The sequence below is a fragment of the Furipterus horrens genome, unplaced genomic scaffold (genome assembly GCF_987537825.1).
Source record: "Furipterus horrens unplaced genomic scaffold, mFurHor1.1.pri manual_scaffold_8, whole genome shotgun sequence".
Lineage (NCBI taxonomy): Eukaryota > Metazoa > Chordata > Mammalia > Chiroptera > Furipteridae > Furipterus > Furipterus horrens.
In genome coordinates, this window is record NW_028327178.1 from 66983620 (window position 1) to 67004069 (window position 20450).

Consider the following 20450-nt stretch of genomic DNA (forward strand, 5'->3'; position numbering starts at 1 on the left):
ACTTACACGTCTCAACACAAAGAAGACAGACAGCCCAATTAAAAAATGGACAAAGGACCTGAACAAACACTTCTCCAAAGAGGACATACAGAAGGTCCATAGACACATGAAAAAATGCTCAACGTCACTAGCCATCAGAGAGATGCAAATAAAAACCACAATGAAATACCTCCTCACACCAGTCAGAAAGACCATCATCAACAAATCAACAAACATCATGTGCTGGTGAGGATGTGGAGAAAAGGGAACCCTAGTGCGCTGTCGGTGGAAATGCAGACTGGTGCAACCACTATGGAAAACAGTATGGAATTTCCTCTAAAAACAAAGAATGGAAGTGCTTTTTGAACCAGTGATTCCACTGCTAGGATTATACCTGAAGAATCCTGAAACACCAATTCAAAAGAACTTATGCACCTCTATGCTCATAGCAGCGCTATTTATAATACCAAGTACTGGAAACAGCCTAAGTACCCCTCTGTAGATGAGTGGGTTAAAAACTGTGTTACATTTACATATAGAATACTATGCAGCAGAAAATAAAAGGAACTCCTGTGATTTGCAACAACATGGATGGAACTAGAGAATTATGCTTAGCGAAATAAGCCAGGCAATGAAAGAAAAATACCATATGATATCACTTAATACAAGAGACTAATGAACAACACAAACAAATGAATAAAATTGAACAAGGAACAGAATAACAGTTATCAGGGGGGAGGGCAAAAGAGAGCAAAGGAGGGAGGTAGGAGAAGGGTTTAGGAAAGGAACTAGTATAAATAACTCATGGACATGGACAACGGGGTAAGGAATGACTGTGGGAGAAGGGGTGGGCTGGGTGGAGGGAAGTAATGGGGGTAAAAATAGGACAACTATAATAGAAAAACAATAAAATTAAATTTAAAAAAGAAAAAGACAAAGAAAATGTTACCAAGTAATAAATTTAATTAGGGAAGTAAAAGATGTGTACTCAGAAAACTATGGGACTCTGAAGAAAGAAATTGAAAAAACATAACACAGGAGCCCCAAACTGGGAAGCTACTTAAGTGTTCATGGCAAGAAAACCATCCAGAATACTAGCAGATGTGGACATGCCATTTATAATTCACATTACTGGGGAGTACCCCAATGGTGGTGGTCAGTGCAGGAGAGGCCGCACCTCCTCCAGTCTGAGGCTTATTAGAAGGGGTCCTGTTGGGGGGGGCCCCAACCTGCAGAGGTGCCCTGGTGTCACGGATGAAATGAAGACTTCCCAGGAAGCTTGTGCTAAGGGACAGAAGGCAGAAATATGTCTGAGAGAAAAATGCCCCAATTGCCTTCCTCCAAGGTCTTATATTGAGTGCAGTAAACTTGAGGGCATATAGCTGCACATAAATCTCATCAATCAATGTTAAATAGTACTGATTACAGAAAACAGATATTGTTCAGGGATAACAATTGAAGAAACATTGAGATCTCCCTCAGGTCAGGGTATGTTGGACACAAAGACTTCAGGTGGACATAAAATAGGTAGGATAAGTTCATTTTCAATTAAAGTTAAAACTTCTGCTGCTGGTACAATAAAGAAATCAAGTGAGATAAAAGAACAGGGCAAGCTTCAAAAAACATAAAGTATTTTCTCATGGTCCAATTCCACCGGGGCCCACTGCCTATAGCATCGAAATACATATGCACCTAGCTTTCCCAGTTTCCCAGTCAGGTCTTACAGACTTCATTTCCTTCGCCTAGCCTGCGTGGGGCTCCAAGTCTCAATACTTTTCCAGGGAGACCCCGTCAGTGTCCCAGACAAAGGCAGCACTGGTCCAGGTTGCACAAACCTCCGTGTAACCTGGAGCTACATTTTACCAATGTGCATGTGCAAAAGGGAAAGGTCAGGAAGCAGTCACAGGACAGGAAGCCACTCCCAAAAGGGGAGAAGGAGGAAATTACAATCCATTTTCAAAACAATACACATTCCTTCTGGCCAGGGACCCCTGATCAACCCTCACTCATGGGAGGTGAAAGGACCATGTCGAATGACCCCAGAGGGAGATTCTAATAAATGGAAGCATATACTGTGTTCATGGATTGGAAAAATTAACATAATTAAAATATTCACTACCCAAAGCAATCTATAGGTTTAACACAATTCTTACTAAAATATCAATGGCACATTTCATGGCCCTATAACAAATGTTTCAAAATCTACATGTGACCAAAAAAAGACCCAAATAGCCTCAGCAATCTTGAGAAAGAAGAACAAAGTTGGAGATATCACAATACCTGATATCAAATACTATAAGGCCACTAAAATCAAAACAGTCTGGTGCTGGCATAACAACAGGCATATAGATCAATGGAACAGAACACAGAGCTCAGAAACCCAGGCATTTATGGTCAGTTAATATTTCACAATAAAAGCAATAGCATACAATGGAGTAAAGACAGTCTCTTTAATAAGTGGTGTTTGTAAAACTGGACTGGCACATGCAAAAAAATGAAACTAGACCACCTATGTACACCATACACCAGTGTAAACTAAAAGTGAATAAAAAACTTAAATGTAAGTCACTAAACCATAAAATTCCTAGAAAAAATAGGCAGTAAAATTTCAGATATCTTGCATAGCAATATTTTTGCTGATAATCTCCCAGGGCAAGGAGATAAAGGAAAGATAATTAAAATGGGACTACATCAAATTAAAAGGCTTCTGCATATCTATAGAAACCATCATAAAAATTAAAAGGGAACTGATTATATGGGAGAACATATTTGCCAATAATACATCTGATAAGGGTTTAATTTTCAAATATATAAAGAACTTATACAAATCAACACCAGAAAGACAGACAATCTAATTTAAAAATGGGCAAAGGAGGCCCTGGCTGCTGTGGCTCTGTGGATTGAGCGTCGGCCTGCGAGCCAAGTGTCGCTGGTTCGATTCCCAGTAAGGGCACATTACTAGGTTGCATGTCAGGTCCCCAGTTGGGGGTGCAAGTGAAAGGCAACCACACAGTGATGTTTCTCTTCCTCTCTTTCTCCTTTCCTCTCTCTCTAATAAAATTAAATAAAATAAAAAACAAAATAAAGAAACAAAAATAAATAAATAAATTATTTTTAAAATAAAAATAAAAATAAAAAAATATGGGCAAAGGACCTGAATAGGCACTTCTCCAAAGAGGACATGCAGAGGGCCCATAGACATATTTTTTAAAAACCTCAACATCACTAATCATCACAGAGATGCAAATTAAAACTACAAAAAGATATCAACTCACACCTGCCAGAATGGCTATCTCATTAATAAATCAACAAAAAAGTTATGGCAAGAATATAGAGAAAACAGAACCCTAGTTCATTGTTGGTGGGAATGTGGGCTAGTTTAGCCACTGTGGAAAACAGTATGCAGATTCCTCAAAAAATTAAAAATTTAACTGCTTTTTGACGCAGTGATTCCACTTCAGGAAATATATCCTAAGAATCCCAAAACACCAATTCATAAAAAATTATGCACCCTCACATTCATAGCAATGCTATTTACAATAGCCAAGATTTGGGAACAGCCTAAGTGCCCATCAATAGAAGAATGACTAAAAAAGATGCAAAATACTACGCAGCAGTAAAAAAAAGTTCTTACCTTTTGCAATATCATGGTAGATGAACCTTGAGACTATTATACTAAATGAAATAAGACAGTCAGTGAAAGACAAATAGCATGTGATCTCACCTATATATGGAATCTAATAAACAAAATGAATTGATAAGCAAAATAGAATCAGAGACATAGAAATAAGAAAAAGACTGACAGCTGGGGAGGTGGAGAGTGGCTGTAAGAAGGTGAAGGGATCTGCCAAAGAACATATACATATGCATGGACCATGACCATGGACAAGAGAGTGTGGGGATGGCCAGGTGGAAGCAGACAAAGTGGGGCAAAGTGGGACAACTGTAATAGCATAAGTAATAAAATATAATTTAAATTAATAATATAAAGAATAAAAATTCATTCATGTGCGATCATTGCTTTCAGACAGGTAAATGCTTTGGAACTTTTCACAAGTGGGAGATGCCTAGGGAAAGTAAAAATCAACAGTAGAACCATCTATCAGGAAAACTTTGGGCTATAAAATGGTCTAGAGATGCTTACAAGTAAAAACCAGTATATTCTTAGCATTAATTAAATTGAACTTTGGTTCATAAAATAGGCAGAAAATCTCAAATAACCAAGAATTTGTGAATTTAATCGACTTCTTTTTTCCAATGAATGAAAAGGCTATTCTCACAACGAGCCCTGTTCCATATAGGAAGCAATATGGACAGTGCCACTTCTCTCATGCTAAAAAACTCCATAATGTGGAGTACAAAGCTTGCTCTTCTAGCCTGGCTGCTCAGACCTCCCTTGATTTTAAGAAAAATCTCAACATGGAAAACCTTTTTAATCTAAGTTCAAGTGATTAAAATAACAACAATAATTACAGTAAAAATAACAATAGAATGGCACATATAGCACTTACTATCTTGACTTTTATTGGTCTCAAGAATCGTAGAGTACTTACCTGGACCCATACTATTGTGGCAGCCTTTACAGATATTTTCTCAGTGTTGTGTTGAACCTGCTGTGGGGTTCCTACTATGGATACAAGATGCTTCTCGACAACAACCATAAGGGGACTTTGAAAAAAAAGATATTTTTTACTCCCAGGTCCTGGAGGGTACCCAGCACACCCAGAATTGCACAGTGAGGTCATGGGGGGAGTGGGTAGACCTGGTATTCTGCTTTTGTTGTGGTTGAAGGTGAGGTGCCTAGGGTTATATGGGTTAACGCTTCACTGACATTTTTTTTTAAAGAGAGGTTATGAAATGTGGAAAGAAGTGGGGTTATTCACTAGTTAGTGATCGAAGTCAACCAGTACTTTCTAAGGGAGGAACTTCATGGAGAGGGGCAGCTTGGTTCTTTATATTGCATTGTAGCTGGAAATGTGCCTATTCCAGATATCTTTGAAATGGATGCCTGGGCAATCAAAAGCTTAATGTCAGGCACTTACATTACAATTATTTTTAAAGCTAATTCTCAGGCACTTATTCTATTGGCTGGCCAAAAAGTTAGTGTGCTTTTATTCCATAAGAAGAAACAGATATTTTTCAAACTAACGTGCCAACCACCACGCGCAGGCACCACCCGGGCATGACCCAGCGTGTGCAAAAACAACTCGCCCGCCGCCACCCAGGGGCGCCACATGGACCCGCCCCAACAGGTGTGAAACCAATGCCCTGATCACTCCAATAGGGCCACAACAAACCCGCCTACCTTCACATAGAGGTCTTCGCCTCCTCCAGAACAAGAGAGGAACCAGTCTGCCTTGGACCTGCCCACCCTGGTGCTCAACAGGTCAACCCGCACATGGCCTGAGTGGAGGGAACGAATTCGCCTCTGGCTGAAGCCAAAGGATGGTGAAATGAACTAGAGACACTTTGGGTGCTGACTGTCGAGAAAGAGCTAGGAGAGCAGTGGACTAGGTCCAAGTACAGAATCATCTCCAGTGCTACAGGACAAATCACTTAAGCATACTGCTCCCCTCCAAGTGGTGCCAACTCAAGGCAGCAGCTCAACAACTATATATAAGAAGGTCACACCATAAAGGCAGAAAATAAAAGCAAATCAATATAAGAAGCAGAAACAAGACCAGTGCCCAAGATGGAGAGGCAGAATAACACCCCACCAAACAGAAACAACATCCTACCAAAAGAAAAGGAGGAATTCCCAGAAGGAGGGATAGATGAAATAGAAGAAAGCTAGCTATCAGACATGGAATTCAGAACAATAGTAATGAGGAAGCTCAATGAGCTTGACAAACTCAAAGAAAACTACAACAAATTCTAGGAGAACTACAAAGAACTTACTGAGAACTACACCAGCATATAAAAGAACATATCAATAAGAACTAGGAAGAAATGAAGAAAAAAATTCTGAACTGAAGAACACAGTAGAATCCATCGAAAGCCGGATAAATGAAGGAGAGGATTGGATCAGTGAGTTAGAAAATGACGTAGAAAAAAATTTCCAAACATTGTAACAAAATTTTAAAAAGACTTAAAAAAATGAGGAGTGTTTAAGAGAACTGCAGGACAACATGAAACAAAACGATATTCATATCACAGGGATAAAAGAAGGAGAAGAGGAGGAGCATGGGATAGAAAACCTGATTGAAAAAAGTCATGACAAAATTTTCCTAACTTGATGAAAGAAAAAGTCATGCAAGTCCAAGTAGCACAGAGGGTCCCAATGAAGATGAACCCAAAAAGGCTTACTCCAAGGCATATCATAATTAAAATGGCAACATTCAAAGACAAAAATAGAATATTAAAACAGCAAGAATAAAAGAGCAACTAATATACAAGGGAGCTATGATAAGATTATCAACTGATTTCACAACAGAAACACTACAAGACAGAAGGGAACGGCAAAAAAATATTTCAAACAATGAAAAACAAAGGCCTACAACCAAGACTACTCTACCCAGCAAGGCTCTCTTTCAAAATGGAAGGTGAAAAAAGGAGTGTCCCAGACAAAGGAAGACTAAAAGAATACATCTTCACCAAACCAGCATTCCAAGAGATGCTAAAGAGCATGCTCTCAGAAGAAGAAAAAAGAGAGAGAGGGAGAGGAACACAGGTACAAAGGGAAATGAATAAATACCTGTCAATAATAACCTGGAATGTAAATGGTTTAATGCACCAATCAAAAGACATAAGGTAGTAGAATGGATACAAAAACATGACCCACATATATGCTGCCTACAAGAGACACACCTCAAAACAAAAGATTTACACAGACTGAAAGTGAAGGGATGGAAAAAATTATTCCAGGCAAATTGAGATGAAAATAAAGCTGGAGTACCAACACATATCAGACAAAGGCCATAAAAAAAGACAAAGAAGTACATTCTATAATACTTAAGGGAACAATCCATAAATAAGATATAACCCTAATAAACATATATGCAACCAACATAGGTGCACCGAAATATATAAGGAAAATATTGGAAGACTGCAAAAAATATATCAACAGCAACACACTCAGTAGGGGATTTTAATTCCCCCATTGTCAACAATGAACAGATCCTCAAAGCAAAGAAACACCGAGCATATTGAGGCATTGAACAACACTCTAGATCAAGTAGACTTAGTTGATATATATAGAACATTTCACCCTGAAGAAGCAAAATATACATTCTTCTTGAATGCACATGGGACATTTTCAAAGATAGACCACACGGTAGGACACAAAACAAGCCTCAACAAATTCCAAAAAATTGCAATTACATCAAGCATTTTCTCAGATCACAAGACTTGAAACTGGAAATCAACCTCAAGGAAAAATCTCAAAGACATTCAAACTCATGGAGAATGAATAACATGCAATTAAATAATGAATGGGTTAACAATAACATCAAGGAAGAAATCAAGAAGTTTCTGGAAACAAATGATAATGAGCAAAAAACAGCCCAAAAACCTATGGGAAACAATAAAAACAGTCCTGAAAAGGAAAGTTCATAACATACAGGCCTACCAAAAAAGGACAGAAGAATCTCAGATTAAAAAAAAAAAATCTAACCCTATAGCTACAAGAACTAGAACAACAACAACAAACAAAACCCAGAGCAAGTAGAAAAAGGGAATTATCAAGATCAGAGAAGAATTAAATGACATAGTGACAAAAGAAACAATTCAAAATATCAACAAAAGTAGGAGCTGGTTCTATGAAAAAATAAACAGAATCAACAACCAGACTCATCAAGAAAAAAAGAGGATGCAAATAAATAAAATCAAAAATGAAAGAGGAGAAATCAAAACTGATATCACAGAAATACAAAGGATTATAAGAAATTACTACAACAACTATATGGCAAGAAACTTGACAACCTAGATGAAATGAAAGAATTTCTAGAAACATAATCTTCCAAAACTGAATCAAGAAGAAGCAGAAAGTCTCAACAGACTGATAACAAAAAGTGAAATTGAAACAGTAATAAGAAAACTCCTGGCACACAAAAGCCCTGGACCAGATGGCTTCACAGGCAAATTTTACAACACATTTAGGGAAGAACTAATGCCTTCCCTTCTAAAAGTATTCCAGAATATCCAAGAAGAGGGAAGAATCCCAAACTCTTTCTATGAAGCCAGTATTACCCTAATTCCAAAACCAGGTCAAGACACAACAAAGAAAGAAAACTGCAGGCCAATATCACTGATGAACATAGATGCTAAAATCCTCAACAAAATATTGGCAAACTAGGTCCAGCAACACACTAAAAAGATCATACATCATGATCAAGTGGGATTCATCCCAGGGATGCAAGGATGGTTTAGTATTCACAAATCAATAGATGTAATACACCACATAAACAAAATGAAAGGCAAAAACCACATAATCATATCAATAGATGATGAAAAGGCATTTGATAAAGTACAACACCCATTTATGATGAAAAAACTGAGCAAAATGGGAATAGAGGAAGCATTCCTCAACATAATAAAGGCCATATATGAGATACTTGAAGCCAACATCATACTCAATAGACAAGCATTCCCTCTGAGATCAGGAATAAGACAAGGATGTCCACTCTCTCCACTCCTAATCAACATAGTATTGGAAGTTCTAGTCACAGCAACCAGAAAAGACAAAGAAATTAAAGGCATCCAAATTGGAAAAGAGGAAGTAAAACTGTCATTATTTGCAGATGACATGATAGCATACATAGAAAACCCTATAGCCGAAATTAGTGAGTCGGGGAGTTGAAGATGGCCGCGGAGTAGGGACAGTGGTCTCAGCTCGCTCCTGTTAAGGAGAGAATCCAGGGACAAATGAAGAGAGGAGTGACTGAGTGAGTGTGGATATCTGATAACGTGAACGAGGAGGAGATCATGGGAGCAGCATGGAGGGGGGTGGAGGGGTTTATCACAAACTGCAGGCTGAGTCATTCACAGACTCCATGCGTTTGCAGTATCAAGCCGGAGAGCTCACTAGCCGGGAGTGAATTCTTGTAGGGAGTTAGGGAGAGGATTTGGCCGAAAAAGCCAGAGGAGGGAGAGAACAGTGAACAATCAGGGCTGGGAGAAAATGTGTGATCTGAGTCTAGAGGGAAGCATCCTCAGCTGCAACCTCCCACCGAAAGCTCGGCACTCCGGGCGAGCCCAACACTAGCGCTAGGGACCTACAGAACAAAGGAGCAGTTTTGGGGCAAGGAGAACAGCAGCACAGAAAAGCTGCTGCGGAACTCAGCACTGTAGAACTGCGTTCTTAAAACCAGTGTTTGCTCTTTAGTCGTGCTAGAATCCCACAAAACAAAAGGCCGGTCTGGGGCTAGGAGGGAAATAGAACGCGCAGGGCATGTAAGTAGGGAAGAGAGCGGAGGCGGAGGTTCTGGAGGGGAGACGGTTTAAGGGCAGGGAGAAGGGGCCGCAGGGAAGGGCTGCTGCAGAGCTCCAGACTGGCAGAGAGCTCTGGGGTGGGAGAGTGCTGCGCTGACCGACCACACTAGAATCCTACAGAACAAAGGGACGGTGCTGTGGCAGGAAGAGAGATAGAGCGCGCAGGCCGATAGACAGGGAAGCCAGCGGAAGCTGTAGCTCGGAATAGAGAAAGTTTTGGGGCAAGGAGAAGAGCACACGCAAGAAAGCCACTGCAAAGCTCCAGACTAGGGGAAAGGCCCTGGGCAGGAAAGGGCCACTGGGCCCGGCACTTTGACCGACTGTGCCAGAGTCCTGCAGAACAAAAGGAAGATCTTGAGACAGGGAGAGAGATAGGGTGCGCAGGCATATAGACAGGGAAGAGAGCAGAAGCTGTAGCCCGGGAATAGAGACAGGACTGGAGGCAGGGCGGGGATTGCTGGCAGGCACAGGCTGGACCAACAGAGGGAAGGAGTAGCTGGACAAGCCTGAAGAGGGCTGAGGGTGCCTCAGGAGGGGACAACTAAACGCAGCCCACAGCAGAGCGGCGGTAGGCCCAAGAAAAAAAGACTAGCAACCCCAGAATCAAGCAGAACCCTCCCACAGCCAGCCAACCAACCAGAAAAGATTTGAAAGTCATGGAATTTTGAATAGGAGCGGACTCAGGAAGGAAGCAAGGAAAAACCAAAAAACAAACAAACCAAAAATACTCAGAGACTGTGCATAAAAGTTCAACTGAGTTAAAATCCTCGTTCTTTTATTTCTCACTCTCTCTCTAACTACCCCTACCGTAAGTCCCTTCTTATTCTCTCTCGTTTTCTCCCCTCCTCTTCCCTCCCTTCTCTCCCCTTAGCATGTCTCCCCTTCATTCTATTCTCAGTTAATTTTATAATTTTAAGTTCTCTCCCTTTCTCACCCTCTCCTTTCTCTTCGCTACGCACCTTCAACTTTATTAAATTTCTTTATTTTGTCCCCCTTCAGTCTACATTCATTTTTCTTTCATCTCTTGTCCTTATTTTCCTTCTCTCCCTATACATATTCTCTCTCTTCCTATTCCACTTTATATTCTAATCTCTTAATATTCTAATTATAATTCTAATCTCTCCCCCTCTCCCTTTACTCTCCCATTCTTACTCCTTCTCTTTTTCTACCCCATCCCCTCACTTATTTCTCTACCTCTTGTATTTCTCTCCTTCATCCTATCTTTTGTCAACTCTTCAATTTCAATCCTCCCCTCCCTAATATCTCCTCTTCCTCCTGATTTCCTTCCCTCCTCTGAGCTCTTTTCCTCCCAAATACTCTTGCTTTCCTATCTCCTATTCCTCTCTCTCTCTATTCACCCTTTCTCTCTATCTTGCAACTTTATATCATGTTTTAATCTCCTAATCTTTTTTATAATATATAATTAAAAAAAGAATTTTAATCCAGTTCCCTCTCTTCTACCTCCCCTTCTTCTTTCGTTCTCTCTCCTACCCTTCTCTTCTCTACTTTCTCTCTCTCTTTCCTCTCTCCCTTCCTGTCTTGCTATTTTCTACTCTGTATTTTTATTCTTAAAAAATTCTCTCTCAATCTGCTTCCTACCTTCTAACCTCCCCAGCCCTCTTTTTCAATTTCTGGCTGTCTGTGTACCTGGATGTCTTTTGTGTCTACCCTACCTCCCACGCTAATCATATAGTATATACCGACTATATAATCCTAATACTATACACTTCCACTTTCTCACTCCACACTGTAACACTCCCCTCCTTTTCAAACATACAGTGTGTAAATTGCTCTCTTACATAACCTTGATCCCAATTGCTAATATTAATACTCTATCAACTTCCAGCTCAAAAATTACCCTTCCTTCATTTAAAACAACTCCTTTCTGTTTCTCCTACGGAATAAGAGTCCCAGTATCTCCACAAGTATATTAACACGGGCTCATTTGCAGCCTATTGTATTTGCTGGAGACTTTGGAGGGTGTGGGTTTCTTCCCTGGGTTGTGTAATTATGTTTTAGCAGCACCTTCACAAAAGATCTCAAGACAAGGTGGGCAGAGTGACTCTCAATCAACTAACCAGAGAAAAAGATCCACCAAAAAGTAGCTGAAATACAACCAGACAGATTAAAGAAATATCATCAAGGACAACACAGACGGAGATCCAGGAGGGCGGAGGAGTAAGTGGAAGCTACACTAACCCCCTCCCAGGACCAGCCAGTGCTGACTCAGCCCCAGTAGAGCAGACAGACCATTCCCCTCCAAGTGGCATCATACTAAGGGGAAATAAAAGCCCTGCATACAGGAATTAAGTTGCCACACCCACGGTCCTTAAGACTGATGGCCAAGCACAGATTGAGTATAGTAACAACTAAAGAAGAGAGACAAAGGCAGTAGATCACTGTAAGTCTCCAATAGGCTGCCTAGGGTCAGTCTGGTACATGATCTGACGCTACCAGAGGCAGATCCAGGAAGAACAGATCATTCTAAGAAGAACCAACAAACAAAAGGAATCACAAAATGGGAAGACAGAGAAACAACCCCCCATCAAAAGGAAAGGTAGAATCCCCAGAAAGAGTGCTAAATGAAATAGATGGGAGCAAAATATCAGATACAGAATTTAAAACATGGATTATGGAGAAGCTAAATGAGCTCAGCGGAAACTACAAAGAACTCCAGAAAAACTACAGTGAACTCCAGAAGAACTATAAGGAACTTACTGAGAATTATACCAGCATCAAAAAGGACATGGAAGCTATCAATAAGAGCCAGGAGGAAATGAAGAATACGACCTCTGAATTGAAGAACACAGTAGAAGGAAATAAAAACAGGCTAGAGGAAGCAGAAGATCAGATCAGCGAGCTGGAGGACGACGTACACAAAAACTCCGAGACAATGCAACAAAATGAAAAAAGACAACAAGACTGAAGAGGTTCTAAGACAGCTGCAGGACAACATGAAACGTACTAATATCCCTATCATAGGAATTCCAGAAGGAGAAGAAGAAGAGCAAGGGATAGAAAACCTCTTTGAAAAACTAATGACAGAAAACTTCCCTCCCATGAGGATAGAAAGAGTCATGCAAATCCAGGAAGCACAGACGGTCCCAATGAAGATGAACCCCAACAGGCCCACCTCAAGACACATCATAATTAAAATGGCAACATTCAAAGACAAAGAGAGAATCTTAAAAGCAGCAAGAGAGAAACAACTAATAACATACAAGGGAGCTCCAATAAGGCTATCCTCAGATTTCTCAGCAGAAACACTACAAACCAGAAGGGAATGGCAAAAAATATTCCAAGCAATGAAAAACAAAGGCCTACAACCAAGAATACTCTACCCAGCAAGGCTGTCATTCAAAATGGAAGGCGAAATAAGGAGTTTCTCAGACAAAGGAAGACTAAAAGAATACATCTCCACCAAACCAGCAATGCAAGAGATGCTAAAGGGTCTGATCTAAGAAGATAAAGAAACAGAGAGAGACAGAGAAGAACACGAGTACAAAGGGGAAAAATGAAAATGAATAAGTACTTATCGGTAATAACCTTAAACGTAAATGGATTAAACGCTTCAATTAAAAGACATAGAGTAGCTGAATGGATAAGAAAGAATGACCCACATATATGCTGTCTACAAGAGACACACCTTAGAACAAAAGATCTACACAGACTGAAAGTAAAGGGATGGAAAAAACTATTTCAAGCAAATGGAAATGAAAAAAAAGCCGGGGTAGCAATACTTATATCAGACAAAACAGATTTCACAGCAAAGTCCATAAAAAGAGACAAAGAAGGGCATTTCATAATATTTAAGTGGAAAATCCATCAAGAAGATATAACCCTTATAAATATATATGCACCCGACTTAGGAACACCCAAATATATAAGGAACATTTTGAAAGACTCCAAGAAAGATATAGACAGCAACACACTCATAGTAGGGGACTTTAACACCCCATTGTCAACAATGGACAGATCTTCAAAGCAAAGAAACACCAAAAATATAGAGACACAGAACAACACTTTAGATCAAATGGACTTAGTCAATACATATAGAAGTTTTCACCCCAAAGAAGCAAAATATACAGTCTTCTCAAGTGCACATGGAATATTTTCAATGATAGACCACATGGTAGGACACAAAAAAAGCCTCAATAAATTCAAGAAAATTGAAATTATATCAAGCATCTTCTCAGATCACAATGGCTTAAAATTGGAAATCAACCTCAAGGAAAAAACACAAAAACATTCAAACTCATGGAGAATGAATAACATGCTATTAAATAATGAATGGGTTAACAATGACATCAAGGAAGAAATCGAGACGTTCCTGGAAACCAATGATAATGAACACACAACAACCCAAAACCTATGGGATACAGCGAAAGCAGTCTTAAGAGGAAAGTTCATAGCAATAGAAGCCCACATAAAAAAGCTAGAAGAATCTCTAATAAAAAATTTAACCCTACAGCTACAAGAACTAGAGGAAAAACAACAAGCAAAACCCAGATCAAGTAGACGGAAGGAAATCATCAAGATCAGAGCATAATTAAATGACATAGAGTCTAAAGTAACAATTCAAAAGATCAATAAAAGTAGGAGCTGATTCTTTGAAAAGATAAACAAAATTGACAAGCCTTTAGCCAGGCTGATCAAGAAAAAAAGAGAGAGGACCCAAATAAATAAAATCAGAAATGAAAGAGGAGAAATCACAACTGATACAACAGAAATACAAAGGATTATAAGAAATTATTACGAACATCTGTATGGCAAGAAATTTGACAACCTAGAGGAAATGGACAGATGCCTGGAAAACTATAGTCTTCCCAAACTGAATCAAGAAGAAACAGAAAGTCTGAATAGACCAATAACAACTAGCGAAATTGAAGCAGTAATCAAAAAACTCCCAGCACACAAAAGGCCAGGACCGGATGGCTTCACTAGTGAATTCTACAAAACATTTAGGAAAGAACTAACTCCTATACTCCTCAGACTATTCCAAAAGATACAAGAAGAGGAGGTAAGATGGCGGAGGAGTGAGGAGAGGTTGCGGTTTTAGGCTCCAGAGACACGTCTGCAGTTTGGGCTAATTGCAGACAGAACATCTCAGTGAGCAGCTGGACATTGGTGGGAGTTGAGCCAAGGCACTGCTGGATTAGAGAAAATCCATCTGGGAACAACCTGTTTAGTGAGCATAGCGGAGAAAAAGGGGACGAAACTGGATTCCTGACTGGGGCGGCTGCCCGAGCTGTAGCGGGAAGCACGCAAAGGATTTTTGGCGACCACAGGCTGCCCGGAGAGGAGTCAGGCGGAGAGCAGATCTCTGCCCGCTGGCAGAGACGGGGCTCAACCAAGTGGCATTGGCGCTGAAGGACAGGAGACAGCGTGCTGCCGGGCAAGTGAGAACATAATTCTCCTTTATATTTTTCTCTAGTGGACGGTGGAGAGGGGAGGAAAGTTTGGGGGTGGTAGGCCGTTCTGGAGGAGCCCAGGCGCAGAGGCGCGCTCATCCACTCCCCAACCCTACCCTTGGGTCGCGGGGGCGCACAGAGGGAAGTGCTCTCACTCACTGGCCCAGGTGCGCGGGGCCATGAGTCCAGGCGTCCCTCGGACACTCCCCAACGGACATAAGATCAGTGCCCCAATGGGCACAGGGAGGGCCCACTGAACAGGCAGAGAACCGTGCACAGACACCCCTAGACAGCTCCTGTGGGCGCCGGAAAGCAGACCACTAACACAGGCTCTGTTTGTGCCCGCCCAGACGGGTGAGGGAAGGCGGGCGGCTGCAGCACGGGAACAGCGGGAGGCGGCGACTCAGGGACTCTCACTTCCACTGAGCACAAGTGTCCCCAGCCCTGCCCTAAGAGGCGAGAGACCAACTCCCGGAGCTCGGCTCAGCGGGACTGAGGGCACCGCAGCGCGTGAGCACGAAAACACCTCAGCCCGGGGACAATAGGCGCCAATCCCGGGGAAAGCTCTCGGGCTGCCCACGAGTGCAGGGACGCACGCAGGGACACCTCAGCGTGAACGCAGAACCACCGCGGACCAGCAACAACAGGAGCCAATCCCAGGGAAAGAGCTCGGGCCGCCCGCGCAGGCAGGAACGCGCGCAGGGACACCTCGGCGCGAACGGGGAACCACCGTGGCCCGGCAACAATAGGCTCCAACCACGGGGCAAACTCTCGGGACGCCAGAGCGCGCAGGGGCTCGCGCGCAAGGGCACCTCAACTGGCTTCAGCGGGCAGCAAGGGAGCGCGCCATGCCGGCAACCGCGGGCGCGCACCATAGCGGCAACCGGGGGTGCACACCAGTCCTGCAAAAAACAAGAACCTCTGACCTGCCACACTAGACCAGCTGCAGACCCAGAAAAAGAAGGCAACACACCAAGGCTAAAACGGAGTAAAAACATCGCTTTTTTTTTTCCAAATTTTTTCTCCCAAATTTTTTCTCCCTTGTTCTTTCTTTCTTCTTAATTATTTCTTTTCTTTCCTTCTTTCTTTATTCTTTTCCTGGGGTTTTTTTGGGGGGTATATTTTTTTTTCAATTTTTTTTCTCTCTTTTTTCTTTCTTTCTTCTTTATTCTTTCTTTTCTATCTTTCTTGGTTCCTTTCTTTCTTCCCTTTTGGGGTTTTTTTGGGGGGTTTTGTGGTAAATTTTTTATTTTCTTCTCTTTCTCTCTTTCTTCTATTTTCTTGGGGATTTTTTGGGGTTTTTTTTTTTCCTTCTCCTCTTCCAATAATAAAAAACTTTATCTCTAACGTGTTGCATATAACCTCTCCTTCTCATCCTTTCTCTTTAATCGTTGTTTATTCGTTTGTGTGTCTAGCTGAACAGCCCTATCACTCTAAATAATATAATATAATTACTATATAAACCCAAATACAATACAATCCCACTTTCTTACTATATTATGTATCTTTCTATCCTTTTCTTCTATTTTTATTAACATACAATGTAAATATTACTTACTGGCTTGCACAGTCTCAACTATTATTAATCTATCACCCCCTCTATCAAAAATTATATTTTTCCTCCCCAAAAACAACTCTTATCTATTCTTCTTATAGTATAAAAGCTCAAATCTCTTTACATTTATATTAATAAGGGCTAGTTGGCTAACAATAGCAGGATAGAGTGGGGGATACTTTTTGAGGGTGTGGGTCTCCTGCCTGGGCTGTGTGTTTATGTCTATAACAGCATATCCACAAAAGAACTCAATACAAAGCGAATAGAGTGACTCTCAACCAACTAGCCAGAAGGAAGATCCTATCAAAGAACATCTGAAATATAACCGAACAGCATAAACAAACGACATAAAGGGTAACTCAAGAACATCAGGCTCAGGATATCAAAGAGACTGCACCACTGAAACTCCCAGACCTTCGATAAAGAATATTACACCACAAAGGAGGGAAGTCAAAGCAGACTACCTCCCCACCCCAAAAAAATAAATAAATAAATAAAAACAAAAAGAATCCAACATGGTAAGACACAAAAATAACCCCTCAATGAAAAGAAAAGTGGAATCCTCAGAAAGAGAGATAGATGAAATAGACATAGCCCAAATGTCAGACATGGAATTGAAAACAATGGTGGTAAAGAAGCTCAATATACTGGACATCCTTAAAATCAACTATGACAACCTTCAAGGAAGTTACCAGCAGCTCCATGAAAATTACAGGGAACTTACAGAGAACTACACCAGCATAAAAAAAAGACATAGAAATTGTTAACAAGAACCAGGAAGAACTTAAGAATACAATCTCTGAACTGAAAAACACAGTAGAATCCGTCAAAAGCAGACTAAACGAAGCAGAGGATCGGATTAGTGAGTTAGAAGATAATGTAGAGAAAAACTCTCAGACAATACAGCAAAATGAAAAACGATTGAAAAAATATGAACAAGATGTAAGGGAATTAAAGGATAGCATTAGGAAAAATAATTTAAGGATCATCGGAATACGAGAGGAAGAAGAAAAGAACATGGAATTGAAAATCTGATAGGAGACATAGTGACAGAAAATTTTCCGAACCTGATGAGAGAAAAAGCTATGCAAGTCCAAGAAGCACTGAGAGTTCCAATAAGAGGAACCCCCAAAAACCCACTCCAAGGCACATCATAGTTAAAATGGCAACATTCCAAGACAAAAGGAGAATCCTAAAAGCAGCAAGAGAAAAGCAGCAAATAACATGCAAGGGACCTCCGATAAGGCTATCAACTGATTTCTCAACAGAAACATTACAAGCCAGAAGGGAATGGTCAAAAATATTTCAAGCAATGAAAAACAAAGGTCTACAACCAAGAATACTCTACCCAGCAAGGCTCTCATTCAAAATAGAAGGTGAAATAAGGAGTTTCTCAGACAAAGGAAGACTGAAAGAATACATCTCCACCAAACCAGCATTGCAAGAGATGCTAAAGGGAGTTTTCTAAGAAAAAAGAAGAAAAAAAGCAAGAGAGGAGAGGAACAGAGCTACAAAGGGAAATGAATAAATACACGTCAATAATAACCTTAAATGTAAATGGATTAAATGCTCCAATTAAAAGACATAGGTTAATGGAATGGATAAGAAAACAGGACCCACATATTTGCTGTCTACAAGAAACACACCTGAAAACAAAAGATTTACACAGACTGAAAGTAAAGGGATATAAAAAAATATTCCATGCAAACAGACCGGAATAAAAAGCCGGGGTAGCAGTTCTCATATCACACAAAATGGATTTCAAAGCAAGGAGAATAAAAAAGAGACAAAGAAGGACATTTCATAATACTTAAAGGAACAATCCATCAAGAAGATATGACTTTGATAAACCTATATGAACCCAACATAGGAGCACCCAAATACATAAAGCAAATACTAGAAGACCACAAAAAGGATATCAACAACAACACACTCATAGTAGGGGACTTCAACACTCCATTATCAACAATAGACAGATCATCAAAACAAAGAAACACCAAGGATATACAGGCATTGAACAACACACTAGTCGTCGACGTCGTCAGCGGCGGCAGCCATCCGTCTCGAGAGACGATGGTGTAGCTTCTTAAGAGTCTATCTGCACCACCGAAAATGGCTGTGCAGTCCTACTCGGGAGTGACACGGTATCTGTCTCCTCTCGTGTTGAATCGACAACTTACGATGACCCTGGAGTGTCCTCTCCAGTGAAGCTGAAGCTACAGCGCCTCGGCAGGGTGATATGGAGCGTCTGCTGTTGCCCATGCAGCAGACACCCCCTCTCTTCACAGCTGAAGGGTCCAAGGGAAAGATGGAGTCAATACAGCTTGGCTTCAGGTGCGCCGCAGGAGTTGCCGGTGTTGACTACAACGTCAAACCGCCTTAGGGACTCCGGCTCCGGATTTTCTGTCGGGGTTTACTCCCTTAGCCTTTCCCCTGAAGAGGTATGCCGCAAGGCAGCGGAGGTTTTTTGGAGTCAGAGTTTTCCTTCTCTGATGTGTCCTGACTGGAAGATCGAACCAGCGACACTTAGCTCGCAGGCCGACGCTCAATCCACTGAGCCAAACCAGCCAGGGGCTGAACAACACACTAAACCACATGGATCTAACTGATATATATATAGAACTTTTCACCCCAAAGAAGCAAAATATACATTCTTTTCAAGTGCACATGGGACATTTTCAAAGATAGACCACATGATAGGTCACAAAACAAGCCTCAACAAATTCAAGAAAATTGAAATCATATCAAGCATCTTTTAAGATCACAATGCCTTGAAACTAGAAATCAACCTCAGAGAAAAAAATCAAACACACCCAAACTCATGGAGATTGAATAACATGCTATTAAATAATGAATGGGTTAACAATGATATCAAAGAAGAAATCAAGAAATTTCTAGAAACTAATGATAATGAGCACACAACAACCCAAAACCTGTGGGACACAGCAAAAGCAGTCCTGAGAGGGAAGTTTATAGCAATACAGGCATATCTGAAAAGGCTAGAAGAAGCTCAAATAAAAAGCCTAACCACAATGCTACAAGAACTAGAACAACAACAACAAACAAAGCCTAGGGCAAGAAGAAGGAATGAAATCATCAAGATCAGAGCAGAACTAAATGACATAGAGACTAAACAAACAATCCAAAAGTTCAACAAAACTAGGAGCTGGTTCTTCGAAAAAATCAACAAAATCGACAAGCCTCTAGCCAGTCTAAACAAGAAAAAAAGAGAGAAGACACAAATAAACAAAATCAGAAATGAAAGAGGAGAAATCAAGACTGATACCTCAGAAATACAAATGATAGAAATTACTTCAGACAACTGTATGACAAGAAATTTGACAATCTAGAAGAAATGGACAAATTTCTAGAAACATGCAACCTTCCAAAACTGAATCAAGAAGAAGTTGAAAGTCTCAACAAACCAATAACAAAAAAGGAAATTGAAACAGTAATCCAAAATCTCCGGGCACACAAAAGCCCTGGACCAGATGGCTTCACAGGCGAATTCTACAAAACATTCAGGGAAGAACTAACTCCTATCCTCCTCAAACTGTTCCAAAAAATCCAAGAAGAGGGGAAAATCCCAAACTCTTTCTATGAAGCCAGTATTATCCTAATCCCCAAACCAGGTCAAGACACAACAAAGAAAGAAAATTACAGGCCAATATCACTGATGCACATCGATGCTAAAATCCTCAATATAATATTGGCAAACAGGATCCAGCAATACATCAAAAAGATCATACATCATGATCAAGTGGGCTTCATTCCAGGGATGCAAGGATGGTTTAATATTTGCAAATCAATAAATATAATACATCACCTAAACATCATGAAAGACAAAAATCACATGATCCTATCAACAGATGCAGAAAAAGCATTTGATAAAGTACAACACCCATTTATGATGAAAACACTCAACAAAATGGGAGTAAAGGGAGCATATCTTAACATAATTAAGGCTATATATGAGAAGCCTGAGGCCAACATCATACTCAATGGACAAAAACTGAAAGCATTCCCCCTGAACTCAGGAACTAGACAAGGTTGTCCACTCTCTCCACTCCTTTTCA